The 17,873-nt window shown below is 40.5% G+C and overlaps 1 protein-coding gene across 6 annotated transcripts in view; it reads left to right on the forward strand.

Moving 5' to 3' along the window:
* The window catches only part of ZBTB20 (zinc finger and BTB domain containing 20), a 476,227-nt gene that overhangs the window by 240,763 nt on the left and 217,591 nt on the right, over positions 1-17,873 (forward strand). Inside the window, exon 5 of one of the 6 annotated variants that reach the window (XM_041410848.1) lies at positions 3,416-3,479. The exons of 4 other annotated variants lie outside the window; for them this stretch is intronic. The gene's annotated coding sequence lies outside the window, so the exon portion shown is untranslated. Of the gene's footprint in view, positions 1-3,415; positions 3,480-16,849; positions 16,963-17,873 lie in introns of those variants that run through there. One more of the 6 variants, XM_041410853.1, reaches the window with a different exon arrangement.

A 17,873-nucleotide genomic window follows, 5' to 3' on the forward strand; every position in this document is an offset into this window, starting at 1 on the left:
TTCTAATTTAAAAAGGGAAAAGCCCTTGTAAATGCCTGCTGCTAAAACTCTGGTTATATATGCACTGTTGAACAGCAACCAGAACGAGGGAATTTTGTGTGTTCTGCAGAATGGAAATCTAATTTTAATTTATGGAGGAGAGGGTGATTTGACTTGACCAGATGCTAGACATGCAACCTGTGAAACTTCTGTCTGCCTAAATTCATAGGCAAAATAGGCAAAAGGGATGGTTCGAACAGTTTCTCAAATGAGATGTTAATATTCAGTTTTAATGAATAAGTCTTCACTTCACAACTTAAAAAGACTCTGCTATTTTATTTTTAAACATAAGCTGTTTGAGTCCTGTCTCTGTGAAGATCTGTGCCTTAGTTTTCTTAAATTCAAGTTTGTTATTTTAGAGAAAAGGTTAAATATGAACCCTGAAGATTTAAAAACAGCAACAAAAATGAAAAGAGCTCTACATTAATTTTTATTTAAAAATTTCATTATTTCTCTTCCTTGACACATACTTAGGGTTGGGTATATTTGAAAAATAGCTAGCTAAATTATTTTGCTGTATCCAGCAATGTGCTGAATTAGCTATGGTAGGCTTTTTATCTAGCAATTATTCTGCAAGGTTTCCTTCCTCCCTCCCTCCCTTCCTCAGAACAGTCGTTTTTGCAACTCTCACACTTTGGTTGAAGTTTATGACAATTTTGTGTCCTTCACTATCAGTAATTCATTGCTAGCGCCTTCAGTAGTTCCACTGGTCTTTTTTGCCTTGCAGAAGTCCCTACGAAATGCTGCAAGAAGCAATGTTTTTGAGTAATTTTAACAAAAGCATCAGGCCTAGCTGCCCTGGATGTTCCTGCAGCCCTCCTTTCCAAAGCTGTTACCTTCCACATTCACGGCGAGCAAGGCAGCTGGTTCCTTTCTCCGGGAGGGAGCCTGTGTGTTCTTGCCCTGCCGTTTACCCCCTGCGTGCAGGTGGGCAGTGGCACCTGCAGGGAAGGGTCACTCGCCCGAGCCCGGCGCTGGGGAGGGGTTCAGGGCGTGTGTGCCGTGCCTCCAGCAGGGTGGGCACCCGGACGCTCCTTACTTTTGCCTCTGTACCGTGTTGATGTTTTCGTGTTGTCACTAAAACAAGCAAGGGCTCTGTTTGGACTGAGTGCCTCCGTCGGGGAGCTCCAGGAGAGGATGTTCCGTGCTGTCTGTCAGAACCCCTGTGGCGAAGGAGAGCATCCTCGTTTGCTCATGGATTTGTTCCCTGGATGTCTGGTCTTGTGCTCATGGCTGGGGTGGGAAGGATGTTTAAGCTCTCTTCACCTTGCCGATGCAAAGCCTTAAAAACAACCCTTTAAGAAATGACCTTTAATATCTGTAGTAAATGAGAGCAGGGAGCTGGACTTGATGATCTGGAAAGTGTGCTTCAGGGTAAAATCTTGTAAAAAAAACCTAAACATTTCAGTTAGTTCCGTTTCTGTGGAGACGTGATTTGAGGTATTACTTCATAATTTCAACCAAAGAAACCTCTGACTTGTGTGACTTTTTGGACACGTGATGAAACACCCCTTTAGGGAAGTTCTTGCAGAGACAAGATACAAAGAGAGTTTGTCTGTGTAAGCAGCTGAGAGGATTGCTCGCTCCCCAGTTTGTGCTGATTTATATGTGACTGGTTGCAGCAGAATAGATGGACTCGCTGCTTTGACTCTACTGTGAACAAGAGAAAAATACACTCAATTGATAATGTTTTAAATCAAAATAAATAATGACACTGTGAAAAGATATTAATAGAAAACTGTGCAGAAAGCATCTGAAACCAAACCTTTGTCCATTGTTTCCACTACATATATTTCTTAAACTGGTTTTCTCTTCACATTTTTTATTAAATATCTTGGTTGCCTTTGGCCTCTTACACCACTGCAACAAAAAAATGACAAAGTTGCAATCCCATCTTCTAGGTTCCATCCAAATATACATTCCTGATTACAAAGCATCAGTCGCCGCCGAGGCTGGAAATGGCCTGTTCTGCTTTGAGGAAGGGGGAGGCGGATCACCAATGGTTCCTCAGGCTGTCATGTTTCTGAGAATCAGCTGTTTTTTCTTTATACTGCAAAGATTAAACAAAGAATGTTAAACATTTCCCAATTTAGCATTTATAATGCAAAGCGGCTGTAGAGCCACAGCTTGCTGCTGCAAGGGCAGGCATTCATACGAGGAGTCATTTAAAGAGGTTTTTATTTTATTTGAAAACCTGTCCAGCCTCCCAGCCCAGCCAGCCGCTGTGCTTTGCAATCGGGTGGAGGCAGCTTTAAATTTTTACTTTCATTTAAGTAGGAGCTAATTTACGTTTGGAAGTGAAAGTTAAAGCATCTCAGCCATCTGCAAAGTGGAGGAGGAGGCAGTGGGTTTCTTTAACTTTTCAAATTTCTACAGTCCTTTTTCACATCAACAGGCAAGCAAAAATTACCTTTCAGAGCTCATATTAGTAATAATATGTAGTATTAATAATCCAATTTCTTAGCTTCAGTTCTTTGTCTTAGTTTCTAAGATATACCTCTTGGGTAAGTTCAAGCACCTTTATACTTGTATCCAGGTCAGGAGTTTAGAAATAAAAAGTTGTAATCTGGAGTGCAGCAAAATCACATTTTTTGACGACCAGACAGCCCAGCTTCCTCTGTAGCATTTCATTAGGGGTTAAGTGGAGCACTCTGACCTTCTCTTTGCCATAGTAAAGTCAAAGGACACTTAAGGGTGGCTGGTAAAGAAAAAAAAAAAGGAGGAATGGCATTTTCATATACTGTCATTGTATATACTTCTATCATGTATGTTTATCACCCTTTCTTATTTTTCAGTTTTACTTGAACAGTTCATAGTGGAGACAAATAAATTGTTCAGTCTTTCTTAGTTAAGAATTTCACTGTTATGCTAATATGTATCTTATTTCCTGTCAGAATGAAATAAGTGCCATTACAGTTAGTTGGATTTTATTAAAAGAGCAGCTAAAAATGTCCTTTTCCAGCCTCTCCATTGGCTAGTTTTCAGAAATTCAGTCGTCTTCTGCTATCTCATAGGGACAAGAGCTAAACTTCTTACATAATTAAACCATTTTCAGAAAAAATATTTCTGGTTTCTTGTATAAACTGTAAGCACCATAAAGAAGTCAGATATCCATTTTCTGCCTTCTCCAGCCTGCCTGCAAGTAGATTTTGTCTAAACAAAATAGCCTTGTACTCGGCTGTCACAAACATTTGTGTATTACTTGGATGTCTACATGTGTAATTTCATTTGCCTCCTTCAGTAGCTTAAATATGTTTGTAGATGCTCGCCCACCTTTTCGTTTCTTAAGGCAAGCTTTTTGCTATGATTTTTTTTTATAACTCAAAGTTTGAGTATAAAAAATACTTCAATCTCCTTGTGATTACATTTCTTACAGAATGTTGGAATTTTTGGACTGTGCATCTGTTTAGGCACGTGGAGAAAGACAAGACTGAGATCATGTAAGTCATGAAACTGAGAGTGAATAATCCATACTTTGTTCTTTCACCATTTTTTCAATTTATACCCAGATGCAAGTAATAAACCAAAATGAAGAAAAGAACCAACTAGTTAGCTTTTATTTTTAAAGTGATTAATGAAAAGCAAAGTTCAAATGAGGCCACAAATCCTGGTGGTGCACAATGGGTTGATTTATTTTGTAAATAGACCATGGATAATTAAGCATAAAACAAAACTTTTCTTTTTTTTTTTTCTTTTCTTTTTCTTTTTTTTTTTTTAAATTGCATATACACACTGGTTTCTTTTAGTTGCTGTGAGTTGCACAGAGGGATAACGACTTATTCACAACTGGTTACAACTAGTTACAGCCAAGAAAAGAAAAATCCCAGAGCAAAGAGACGAAAAAGGCTCTTAAAACCCTACTGCACTTGGAGTTTCATAGTAAGGCATTTGCTAGTGGTTACAGACTGGGAAAAGCAAGAGTAGATATTTACACACTCTGATGGTGCTTGCCGTGTTATCCCATGTTTTGGCTCAAAACTCATAAGAAAAAGACAGCTCCTGCAGCTGGCCTTGTAGTCCACAATTTTGTATTGACTTCTAAATAGAATTATTTGTGCTTTGTTGCAAGTTTCCATTATGTGTCTTCCTACTCTTACACTGAGGGAAGAGTCTTCTGGATAGTCATAGTCTGACTTGCTGCCAAGTCCTCTTGTGAGCCAGAGTGATGCTAGCTTTTCAGATATGTGAAATGAGAAAACTGTCTGCCCAACATCCCCAAAATTTGTCTCTTCATAATCCACAGTCATCTGTGGAAGGGATCTCTGATGCCCAAGAAGGAGAAGGTCCAATTTGTTGTGAAAGTACATTCACTACTGATTAAAACTACCAGCTGGGATTACAGTCCTGGAGACTGTAAATAAAGTAGAGCATGAGATGTTCAGATGACAATATGGCCACTTTTGTGGTGGTTTGTGTTAGTTGCCAGTACTTAGATTTGCTCATCTCATGCCAATTTATTAGAGTGAAGAGAAGGATCATGTAGGTAACAGCCAATAAGCAAGAGGTTGGAGTTGCCACATAGCAACTGACTATGGACACCTTAACTTGCTCGCACATGCCACGTGCGCCTTAAAATGCTTTTGACGTATTCGTAAGACCTGCAATTCACACAAAGCTAAAATCTGTGTTCATGTCGCCTGTTGGTGCAGCTGTGCTCTGTTTCACAGATGGTGACTCTAAGGGACTTGCAAAAAGCCGTCCTCACTCCAAACAATGGCCTGGGCAGGCAGAGGTAGTGGGTAAAAGTGATTATCGCTGGTATTGTTTTAGCTGTGTTGACTCAGTTTGTTACTGCAAGGTTGCAGACTGGTGTTTGTAGGGTCCAACCCTGATTTGTGGGCATGCAGTTTCCTCTGCGAATTTGGAGAATTTCTTTGTCAGAATGTACTGCGAGACTGAGGAGAGGAGAAGCAGGTTATTAATGTCTGACCATCACCTCCACCTGCTTGAGCCTAGTGCAGATCACTGGGAATAAAGATTCCACATTTTTAGTCTAGATCCCAGTTACAAGGCAAGATCTCAGATCAGCGCTTTAAACCCACAGCTAGAGAACTGATGAGTTCCCACTGTGTTACTGACACTGGTAACTAGAACACATGGGCTGCCACTTGTAATCTGCTTTTAGGCCAAAGAGTCAATTTAAAATAGCACTTAGTTTGAGCAAGAGGCTTCTGTTGTGGGTGGGAGTCATGCTGGGGGCAACATTAGCATTGTACTTACGAACAACACTGCAGTGAAGACAAGACCCCAAAAATAAGTTAACTCTGCAAGGCTCAATACAGTCTTTGGCTTCTCTACAGGCCCTCTTGGAAGGGAAGCCAGCCAAGGTCCACTGTGGTAGTGCTAAAAGGATGAGCCTGGCCCATGGCATTCCTCTTGAAACTGCTTTTTATCAGGCTTGTGCTTCTGGGAAGTGTGGCAATGTACGGAATCTGCTGCATACTGTTTATGAGTTAGAATTTGATTTTATTGACTAACAGAGTCCTTGTATCTTGTGACAATCTTTTTCTGTGCTTTGCATCATGCCAAAGAGACAGGGGAGTGGTGTTGGCATGTCTTTGTATGAATAGGTCTGTCATTAAATATTTGAAATAGAAACATCTGAAATAGATCTTGCCTGAGAAGAACAATGGGATAACTAGAGAAAGCCAGTTTTCTCCAAATTTGCTTTTGGGGCTGGGAGTTTTAAGCAAACAGAATGAAAAAAAAAAAAAAAAAAAAAAAAAAGAACAAAGAGAGCAGGTTAGTTCATGGGCTTAGAAACAACAAACCCAGGGAGGTGTGAAGGGAGACAAGGAAAGTTAAAAGAGAAGAGAGTGGAGGGATGCTTAGCAGAGGAAGGGGTTTTCTTGGTTTTTCTTGTTTTTTTTTTTAATAACTAAGACCAGCTAAGGGAGAGGGAAGCTGCTGGTAAAAGGATTGAAAATCCTTCATTCAGAGGAGGCACTGTTTTGTAAAGGCAACCTTTATCACTTGATGTGGATCTGAGCCCAAGTACCATTGAATGCTAATGATGAGGATGCTGAGGCATGGACATGCATTTGGGTATTTCTTGTCTTCTGTGGTCTCTGTATCTGTATTTTTATTTTGTGCAGGTTGAGGATTCAGTCATCTTCCTCAGGCAGTTCCTCTGAAATCTTACTGTTAGGAAAGGGTTACAGGCAGCCTTTGCTGCAGGCGCACACAAGATGAAGGGCAGGATTTTCAATTACTTTCAGATTGTGGAAAGTTGTTTGTTGTCAGCACATGGGTCCAGTATGCAGAACACAAATTCAACAGTCTACTTGGTGTGCAACAGGAAAAACTCTGTTAGAAGTAATTGTAGTTCAAGCTTTTGAACAAGCCTTTGTGTTTTTCTCCTGTGCTAATAACCTATTGGTGAGGATATGCAAGCCAAACTCCTTTTATTTTAGCCACTCTTATCTCCTCCCAAATACCTCTCCCCAAATCTAAGACCTAAAAAACTCCACAGGTAATCCCAATAGTTTTCCCCAAGATTTTGCCCATCTCAGCCTTGCCAAGTGTGGCATCTTTGGTTGTAGTAGGGAGGTTCAAGTTCTGGTTAAAAATGCTTTCATGGGGAATTAAGTAGTACCGTTGTTTGAATACTTCTCCAAGCACTGCATTCAGAAATACACTTTATTAGAAACAAAAATTTTTTGGTTCTTACTGAGGTTCTGACCACGTTACAGAAATCCCTCACCAAATGGTATGGGAGACAAGCCCTTCCCATAAGCATCTCGGTGCTGAAACAGCCAGGGATGACTAGGAATGATGTGCTGTGCTTCAGCTCTCCTTCTGCTCTTCCTAAATGAACAGTTTCATGTGTTGGCACTCCTGCTGCTACCTGATCTGGGTGAAAGCCCTCAGTTCTTCCCTGTTTAGGCCAAGGTTTGTCTTATAGTTTCGGTCAAGCTTCACATGACTTCATGGTATTTTGCATTTTAGTAATTTGCAAATGTATGAGCAGTGATCGAGAACTTTCTTAGCAGGTGAAGCAAACAGTTAAAGGAATTTTAGATGTTAAATATCTTATTAATCACAACTGCTCTTATATTTTTCTACCAATTAAGTTGAAGGTTAAAGGGCAGAGCAGAAACAACTTACATTCCCCTCATTTCTCCTCACTTCAGATTCTTCTGGAGGAGTAGGACTGTCTGTGGCTCTCAGTCTGCTGTTTTACCCTGCTCAGAACTAGTTCTGATACTTCCCCAAATGGCAGCAGGAATGAATGGTACCTGACCCAACAAAATATGTGTTAGTTGTTACATAACTGGCTGTTTGAAGAAGCCTCTTACCTTTCATAAGAGATCGGTAAGCTGGTGGATCGGTAAGCTCCACCAGTTCTTGGATAAGAGCAGCATATCAGCTGGATTCTTAATAAGAATTCGATTATCACTGATATATTGGTAGTATTGTAGAGGTATCACAAGCTTCTGAGGCTCACTAAAGTGTATTGAAGGTCGGGACTAGAAGCACTAAAAAATACTTACTGGTATTCTATTTGTATGAAAATACTAGTTTATTTAAAAAAAATACTTCCAGGATTCTTATTTGTTTTTTCTATTCATATTTCCAGATAAAGCTTTTTGGCATTTGTGGAACAGAAATGCATTTGTTTCAAACTTTTATTTCAAAAATGTATTTTATGTTCTAATATTAAATTTAAGTCAAAACTGAAAGTAGCTATCAAAACAAAATTATTTTGTCAAAACAACATTCAATTGATTGAAATGATTTTTTTATTTTTGTTTCATTGGTAACTTTGCAATGCAGTGTTTAATTCAACTGTGAAACAAAAGCAAATTTCAAAGTCTAGGTATCCTGTGAAGCAAAAATACTGCTTCTAGATGGTGCTTAAAGGAGTGCTTCATTAGAATTCCACTGAATCTTTTTAATAAAATTAAAAAAAAATTAAAAAGTGTGAGGACCCAACAGGACAAGAGGAAGGAGGCCTCAAACTGTGCCATGGGAGGTTCAAGTTGGACCTCAGGAACATTTTTTTCACTGAAAAGGTTGTAAAGCATTGCAATGGAACCACCATCCCTGGAAGCACTCAAGAAATGACTGGATGTGGCACTTAATGCTGTGGTTTAGTTGACATGGTGGTGTTCAGCCAAAGGTTGGACTCAATGATCTTGGAGGTCTTTTCCCATCTAAATAATTCTGACCCTTAGACTATGCTGAAATTGATGTTATTCTATCTTTGTTCAGTAACAGCTGATCAGCACCCAGCTCTCTATAACTGTACGTAGATCTCCCCTGGAAATGTATTCTGTGTCTCTGCTCAGCAAATTGGGAAGCCTCTGATACTGTTTCAGCTCTCCTTACTTCCATCTCTGTGGGCTGGTTCTGAATCAAATTTTGGGTCCCATCTGAGTCCAGCTGCTTGCATAGGAAGCAAACAGTTGAAGGTAATTATAGTGTGAGTGTAAAGCTAATATTAGTTAATATTAGCGTATTCACTTTATATATTTATATATTTGTTTATTCCTAGATTTGATTTAAAAGGGACCTTCCCTTAGAAGAACACATTCTGGTTATTGCTTTGCATCTTTTCTTATCCTGCAGAACACCCATAACACATTATCTCTTTTTATTCCTCATGTAGAAGCTGTGTACTTAAATAGTGAAATTCTTCTGGCAGCAGTCTTGTCAAGGGCCACAATGTGGTAGATGCCTTGGGGACATTTTACTTTATAGGTTACTGCTTCATCTAAGTTTAAATTCTTCAGGATTGGGTTAAATCTGTTTCAGTGAGAGCACTCCACAAAAGAAAAACATGACTATAAGGGGAGTGTGTTAGACAAATAGGACAAGGGTGAAGATTAAAAGCACAGAACATAGTTAAGAATTGTTCTCTTGCTGGATAATGTAAAGCATCTGACCTTGTCTGAACAGTGTGATCATCCGTATTTTTCAAAGGACTGAGCTACTTAACCCACTTGTGATACCTTGGTTATTCAGGTCTGTCTGCCTTGAGCTTGGATAGATACAATGATCTTGTATTCCTTGAAAATATCAGTATTGCAACCCTGTAAGTTTGGGATAGATCGGTGAATATTTGATTACCCATTCAATGGAAGTTGTGATTCTGCAAACTCTGGAGTTCTCACTCCCATTAGAGGTAAACAGAAGGTGACAAAGTAATAACAGTTGGAAATTCTTTCCATTCATTTGACCACCTAACCTATTGTTTATGTTTTTCAAACCAGAAAAAGGGTATTTTGTGATACAGAAAAGCTGCTTTAAGTAAATATATATTGGGGCAATAGTGCTATAGTGTTGTTGGTTCAGTATTTCTCTGTAAACAGGCCTGTGGCAAGACAGACAGAAAGGTATGCTTTGTCCAACAGCTGTCTCCTGTATTCACTAGCATTTTTTTTACGTGCTTAATCACATAACCTACTATATCAACATAAATTAAATTTAGTCTTAAGAAGACTGATTTAATCTGAAGAACACATTTTGCACCAGTCTTGGATATGAAAGACTGGGATATGAATGTATTTAGGCCTTTAAAAGTACAAAAATAAAAGGTCCCCCACCTCAGAGCTCGGTAAATAAAGAAATAGAACAGTTTATGTTGTGGACACACTCTCAATATTTCCTGTACGCTGGTAGAGCAGTGTACATCACAAAGATAATAATATAAGCAGTAAAATACCCCAAGCAAACAGAAAGCATCTGTAGGTCTTGCCTTGCTGGCTGATATTATTGGGATGGTTGTTTTTAACTTACCATGCCGTTAATGCTTTGCAAATGTATATGTGCATGCTGAGGGTTGGTCAGGAATTTAACTGTATTTATAATGGTTCTATTCAATTGCTGCATTGTGCCTGGATGCCTGCAGATATGTAAGAGCACAGGAAATGTACTCAAGAAGCTATTAGACCATGGCTGGTCTACCAGCCCTAGTCACAGGAGAATGTAATGGGCCATAAACAGGATGTAAAGAAACATTTGGAAATATGTTTGGAGAAGTCCTGGCATGTAACTCATGAGGTGTTTGTTAGTGCATGTCCCCACATTTCTTGTAGAAAACAGATGAAGTTCCCTTGAAGTGTGTATTGAGCCTCATCTAAGCTCTCTCCTTGGCTTTAGCAGGCTGGGGACCAAGTTCACGTTGGAAATTCTCAATTCACACTGCTGGATGCAGTCAGAGCCCATGACTCTTGTTCAAGCTGTTGCAGCCTGTGCTGTCTTCAGCCCCAGATCAGCACTGGCAGTACAGCTCTCCTGGCTGCAAATACAGAAGTTAGAAAATGTCCGATGTTAGCTTGGTTTTAAGTGTTACTTGATGGAATCACCTCTGGGAGCATGAGTTTGGGGAACCCTGAGATCTCCTGATCTTTTTTGTTCAGTCTTTCCTTGTAGAGGTAAATGGGCCATTTTGCTGGCAAATGGCAATTGCAAGCATAATTCCAAAAGGGTTCCTCATAGGAGGATTTTAGCAACAAAGGTAATGAAGCCCCACTAAGAAGGCAGGCTCCCTTTCAAGAATCAACAGTCCTCAGGTCAAGAAGTCAGAGACTTTCCCAAAAGTTAACTTGGGCAAAAGAAATTAGTTTATCTCACTGGCTCCAAAAAAGATATTAACAGTACACATCCATAGAATTGTCTTCCTGACTGTGTGCATTGAGGTTAGTTCTGGATTCCCTTTTCATACTCAACTGTTTAACAGAGATATGGCAGCAGCTTCAAAAATTCCTGATTCCTGTCTCAGGCGTAACAAATTTCACAGTATATTCTTCAATTCCTATTTCTACAGCAGTTTGTAAAGCATCTTCACTTACAGGTTTTTAGTATTCAGTGAGAAAAAAATTTGGGAATAGAGTCCCTCAGGTAAGGGGCCTGTTGCAGAAGTGTCTAAGTCCTTTGGTTAGTGCATTTTACAAGAACTTCAGATTTTTGCACTGAAACTTCTGAAAAGTTCATACAAAAATGAGATTGCTGTATTTATGCGAAGATCTTGATATCATCTTGCTGTTATGTGAGGCATTTAAGAAATCCTTAAATAACTTTAAAGATGAAACAATGGGAAGCTGCTTACCTCATGACATAATAAGGCAAAATAAGGTCAGGAAAAAAGTCATGGTTGCAGCTCCAGCAACAGGACTGAATAAGTTATTTGTAAGAAATAATTTATTTGCCAAATACAGCTTTTCTTGTCCCATCAAATATACACAAGTTGATCAGTCTCTTAGATTCAGGAATCATTGGAATTTATTCGATGACTGCTTTCAAAACTTGTATTCTATGGACTCTCTGTAAAGGGAGGTGAAGGAAGGATGGCTGTGGTTTTAATACTATTTGCAAAAGCCTATTCTGTAATTTTCCTCTCTGGCATCCATCTTATAAATTTGCATTACATGATGCCAGGCATTTAGGAGTCTATAGTTTTGATGAAGGGGAGTAACAAGTTCAGCTTTCATACAAGAGTTAATGTTCATGCAGCAAGAGTTAATGTTTAGCAGATAGGAGGCTTCACACAGGTTTCTGCATCCTCAAGCATTCTTCATATTGTATTTATTTTATTAACCCTATGACTGAAGTAGTAAACAATAAATAGAAAAAGGAGGTCATGATGTTGCATGGATGAAGTGAGGAATGGGGTGTGATTATTTCATGAGTGCATTGATTCAGAAGCTCAGGGTGAAGCGAGATGATTCTTTTCACTGCATGTAAGGGCAGAAACATGTCATAAGTAGTTGCTAGTATGCTGCATTCATGAAGGGAGCACAGCATTCACTTTCCAGTCACCAGAGAGTAAAGGAAAGACAGAGAGCTGCAGACATCTGTTACTGTGTTTGCTTACCTACCTCTGTTCCTGGAGGTTTGAAGCACGATTTGAAAAGTGCATGTAACAGTCATTGTTTCTGGCCATACTTTACAACAACCTACTGACTTTAAAGGGCCAGAATTTGGACCTGCATTATTTAGCCAGTGGTACACGCAGGGTGCTGTCAGTGAAAAGGCTGGGAACAAAATTTAGTTCCTAGTTTCCTGTCTATTATTTAGTACATATCTGATTTGAAATCTATTTTCTGCATACCCTTGCGTGCATATTCGTTGGCACATGTGCTTCTTGCCATTATGGGGCAGATCCCATAGTTTTTCTGCGTCATTAGTACAGAGAGCCAGTCATTAAAAAAAACAACAAAAAGCTTATTTGCCTGAGCCGTTAAGATTTTTTCTCACAGTTCTGCCTGTGGCGCCTGTCACTAGCAGTCAAATAAGGACAATTTTACCATTCTCTCCTGCTGCTCTAATTTTTTTTTTCAGTGCCAGTACATGTATTTGTTATTCTTTATAACTCCCTTTGAAGTTGGGAATCCAAGGGGAATCTAAAACCGACCAGATGTTTCTGCTGCTGGAGACAGAGAAGACAGCAAAGATTAAGTTTAACTGAAACTTAGTTCTCTACAAAACCCCATTACAGTGAGAATTCTTCCTCAGTTAGTTTTATTTATTATTTATATTTGCACTTGCCATCCTGGGTAGGTGATACCTCAAGTCATCTGGCCTGGGAGAAAAATGGATGATTTATCCAAGTAAATAGTGTATCACCAGCTGCCTGCATTGATTTCCCTTATGGGGTTTCAGTTCCATTACACTGCATATTTCCCACCCACACTCTTTATACAGTATTTCATGTTGAGGAAAATCATTCCCATCTCTGTAACTTCTGAGAACAGATATGTGGAACCATCCAGGGAGAGGGCAGTGCAACTCCTGTGTGCGTGGGGAGGGGTGACATACTTAAGAAGGTACTAGCCAGAAAACAGCACGAGATTTTTAACTCCTTCTGTCATGGCTGAAAGATGAGAGAAGGAATAAAAGCTGACGTGGGAGACTGGATATGAGAAAGAAAGGTTGTGCTAACCTCCTCAAAGTGAGAACAGCAGTTGTCTCTCAGGTGGGAAAGGACAGGAAGAAATTTTTGTTTACTTCTGAGTTCAAGTAAGATGCTTTTGAAGCTGCAAGACAAGAAAAAACAAGAAAAAAGTTTTAAAACAGTCTGTGATATGAAATATGTGTAGTCCTGTACAGTATCTATCGCCAAATTAGGCGATGGGCAATCCTGCTGGCCTGCTTCTGGTTCTGCAGTGATGAGAAATAACCAACGAGAGAAAGGGGTGCCTGTTCAGGCCTCACGGATGTCCAAATGGGAAGGCAGAAGCAGAACAAGACCTTGGTCTCTCTTTACCTTGGGCATGGCTTAAGATAAAATTGGGATCCACTTTCAGATTTTAACCACCTCAGGTTTCTGGAGTATTGGTTACCAAGTTATCTCATCTGAGCTTGTGGGACTGCCTGTCCCTGTGCCCGTCTGTCACACCAGTACGTAGCTGTTGAGTGTGCTGATAGTGTTCAGCTGAGCCAGAAAGAACTGAAAAGCTGATTTGTTTTCTACAGAATGGGTATCTAAGGAGAGGAGAAAAACTCAGAGTAGTGCCCCTGCTGAGGGAAAAACAAGCAAAACTTATCATCTAAGCGTGTTTGGCAGAGGACAGTTGGCTGGCCAGCACAGAAGAGTCACAGCACAGGCTGTCTTCTGCTCACCAAGAACATTATCTTTGTTCTGGGAGAGAAGACTAAAGACAGTCGTACTCCTCTTGTCTGCTGCTCACAGACTCTGATTGCAAATCTTTAGGAAGACAGAGTTTATCAGTATCTGTTTCATGTCTGAGCTACTTTGGGTTTTTTGAAGTCCAGCCCTCTTTTGTGTTGATAAGTCAAGGTACATCTCTGGCAGATAGCATTTTCCTTTTCCTCTCTGCCGTGGGATTCCAGCAGCTCTTCCCTGATTTTTCTCTGTATAGATTCACTTGATTGTTTCACACCAAATCTCGCTCCTTCTCAAGTCTTGATGTCACAGCCACCATAACTGAGAAATAGTATTGGACTCTGCCTAAGTTCCTCTTCTAATTGGCCAGATGGATCGCTAACACCTTCACCCAGGCACTGTCCTCCGTCATTAGCTGTTGGAGTTGCTGCCTAATATTGCAAGGCCCTGCACACCCCCCTAATTTGTTTTTAAACAGGAAAATCAAAAGCCTGGTAATTGTATAGAGCCTCCCAATAAACACCAGGTAAAATGCATGCACTGTAACAAGCCCTCTTCAGAACAGCAAAAGGGAGTGGAGCAAATTATTTGCTAGCATCTATACTTACTTAAAGCTGCTTTTCTTATTTCAAAATATGAAAAGAAATTAGGTCCTGGAAACACTGGGTGATTTGGGATGTTCTATAAGGTTTTGAGGAAAGATAAAAAGAAAAAAGTAATCACATGTTTTTATATTTTTAGGACCTGAATTTCCCAGCTTTGTATTAAAGGGAAACAGGTTAAAATCAGAGAATTTTGGACTTCTGTATTTTCTCTTTTTTATTTTTTTGTCAAGGCATCAAGGCAGATGGTATGAAAAGCATTTATACTGGTCTCTCTGCTGATGGAGCTTAACCTAATAATCCAGGACTTGGAACTGGGTGCTTCAATAAAAAACACTTCCTGAGAGATTTTTCCACTCAAAACACCAGGAGAAGTTTTTTAATTGACAGCATCAAAAATGAGTGTCCTGCCAGGACTACATTTCTTTGCACCTTATTACTCAGAACAAAAGATTAATATGTTCTCATTCTGAGCAGGAGAGTTTTCAATAAATTTTTCCTTAATTAAACCAAAAATGAAGTGAAATGATTTACCACAGGATTGTGAGAGTGAAATGAGGAAAAGCCCAATTCCATGTGTGATGTGCTGACCCTGGCTGATCTGTAGGGTCCCACCAAAGCCACTCTATAACTCCCCTCTTCACCTGGACAGAGGAGAGAAAATACTATTCTTGAGTCGCGATAAGTACATGGAGAGATCACTCAACATTAACCATCATGAGCAAAACAACTCAACTTGGGGAAAATTAATATAATTTATTTCAAGTCAAATCAAAGTAGGATAAAGAGAGATAAAACCAAACCTTAAACTTCTCCCCACTCCTCCTTTCTTCTTGAGTTTCTCTTCACTCCTGATTTTCTCTAACCCCTCCCTGCAGTGACACAGGGGGATGGGGAATGCAGGCTGAGGTCAGATCATCCAAATTGTCTCTGCCAATCCTTCCTCCTTTGGGGGAGGACTCCTCACACCCTTTCCCTACTCCAGCATGGGGTCCTCCCCCTGGGAGACAGCCCTCCATGAACTTCTCCAACCTGAGTCCTTCCCACTAGCTACAGTTCTTTACAAGCTGCTCCGGCATGGGTCCCTTCCACAGGGTGCAGTCCTTTCAGGAACTGGCTGCTCCAGTGTGGATCTCCCACAGTGTCACGAGTCCTGCCTCAGCAAACCTGCTTCAGAGTGCACTTCTCTGTCTCTGAGGTCACAGGTCATGCCAGGAGTCTGTTCCAGCGTGGGCCTCCCAAGGAGATGTAGTCTTCTTCGGGAACCCACTAGCACTACTGTGGTGTCTTCCATTGGCTGCAGGTGGCTCTTGTTCCACTATGGACCCCTTTGGGCTGTGGGGTCACATTCTACCTCACCATGGTCTGCACCCTGCAGGGGCTGCAGGGGAATTGCTGCTGCAGTGACTGCAGAACCTCCTGCCCCTCATTCTCCACTGATCTTGATGCCTGCAAAGTTGTTTCTCTCACGTATTCTAAACTCCTTTGTGCTGCTGCTGTTCTTCAGTTTTTTATCCCCCTTTTCATAGTCCCAGAGGAGCTGTGACAGTCACTGATGGGCTCAGCCTTGGCCAGCGGTGAGTTCCTCTTGGAGCCATCTGGCTCTGGATCTCTTGGATGTAGGGGAAGCTTCTGGCAGATTCTCAAAGAAGCCACCCCTATCACCCCCTTGCTACCAAAGCCTTGCCATGCAAATCCTATATCCGTATCAGTTATTTCTTTGTCCTAGTTTGAACCCTTTATTCTCTTCTGGTGATTGCTCTGTTCTCTTGGTTTTGATGGTTTGCTAGGTGTTTTGAAATTTAAAGACTTACCTCAGTCTTTGAAATTAAGGAAGCTCAGCTTTGAAAATACTAAATTGCGATTCTTAGTTCCCCTTAATTGTGAGCACCTTGACGTACAGAAAAGGCAGCATTCCCCTTTGTTCACTTATAGTCTGAACTTCATCCTATAACCCAGCTGTAGTGGAGAAAACTGAAAGACTGAAGCCAACGGATAAGAAGATAACATAGTTCAACTCTAAACTTTGAACCATGTTCAAATGTGCAGCCCCCACCTGCATTTTTAGATTTTTGTATGTGTGTGTTCTTGAGACATTGCATTTGAAATATATACAGGAAACTAAGCTTAGCTGGAAGACTGTAGCTTATAAACATTTTCCCATGTATGTTTTGATAGAATGGTATGGGGGTGTAGGGCTGGGCTGTGGATTTAGAAGATAGTTTTATGCTTTCGTAACATAATCCATAGTCCATTTTAGACTTAGTTCTGTTTAACCAAAGATATTCAGATGTGCTATGAAAGTTAGCAAGTAGTAAAACAGGTTCCTCAGTATTGTGACACCAACACTCCAAAGCAGCCTAACCAGGGGGGAGGTTACACCCTACTTTGTTAGGTCAGTTTGTGATGTTTTTCAAGCTGCCCTAAAGTGTCTTGAAAGATAATATAGTGTCATTTACAGATGTCTTCTTTCATATAGGAGTGCTGCAGGCAAGAGTGTGCAGTGGAAAGGGCCAGTTCTGCCAACAGTAGGTGCCAAGGACATGGCTTATCTATTGTCAGTAACATAACTGTCTTATAGTCAAACAGGAATCTCTCTTTTATCTCTTGCAGTCTTCAATATTAGACTATACAGGTGATGAGTCCAAACCAACAGGGAGCCAGAGGGTAAATTGCACATCTGACTGTGAGAGTCATCACGAGGCCAAGTACTCCATCAGGCCAGCTGGAAAAGCATCTTGTTACTGAGAGGTAGGGCTGGATTTCTATTGTCCCCAGCCCTCTCAATTAGAGAGGGAGGATTAGATAGCCCATAATGTAGCTGTGATACTCTTGAGCACCGATGGGTTTCAAGTCCTTCTGCTGGTCTCAGAGTAGCGCATGTGTGAATAGGGTAAGGACTTGGATGCAGCCCCAGTACCCCAAATTGTCTGAGTTATTCCAACAAAGTTGCACAGACCTCTGTGGAGCATATTCCCCACCAATATGCAGGCATTCGTGTTCTGTTGGTCTTGGAAAACATTATGCCTCCTGTTCTCAAACAGTGTTCCTATTTCCCTCATGGTTTAACAGCTGCCTTGCAGTTGTGGTCCTTAGATCTGCCTTTCTTAGATCTCCAATTTGCCCCATGGCCTCTTTCATCTTCCTTTCCCTGGGCCGTGGACAGATTCTGAGCTCCCTGCTAGCTTGCTGTTGCTTTGTGTCTGCCCTCTGATTGCGGGTGCTGGTGTTCTGACAGTCTACCCAAATCCTTCGTTGCTCAGAGGAAATAATAACTCTCATTCAGCTGCTTTCTTAGCATTTATTGTGACATCCAAAGACAAATGCAAACTCATCTCTAGAATCATTATTCTCTTTGAAGAACAACAGATTGTCAGGGGAGACATTTTTTTGTGTGGATTCACTTAGAAGTTCTGTCCCCTAGTGTGGTTCTCCAGCTGCCCCTGTCATATCCTCCGTTGTTGTTTATCCAACTTTTAATAATTTCCTTTTCATGCTAGAAAGGGCCACATAATTTTCTCTCTGTGTGCGCATGTATTTTGTATCTACTTCATGTTTTTTCATTTCTCTCAATTCATAACATACAAAATGTATAGGAAAAGGCATTCACTGAAATAAGTACATTTATTATTTATGCATGGTTTGTATTTTTGGCCTAAATT

The sequence above is a fragment of the Onychostruthus taczanowskii genome, unplaced genomic scaffold, assembly GCF_017590055.1.
Source record: "Onychostruthus taczanowskii isolate IOZ18803 unplaced genomic scaffold, ASM1759005v1 scaffold34, whole genome shotgun sequence".
NCBI classification, from domain to species: domain Eukaryota; kingdom Metazoa; phylum Chordata; class Aves; order Passeriformes; family Passeridae; genus Onychostruthus; species Onychostruthus taczanowskii.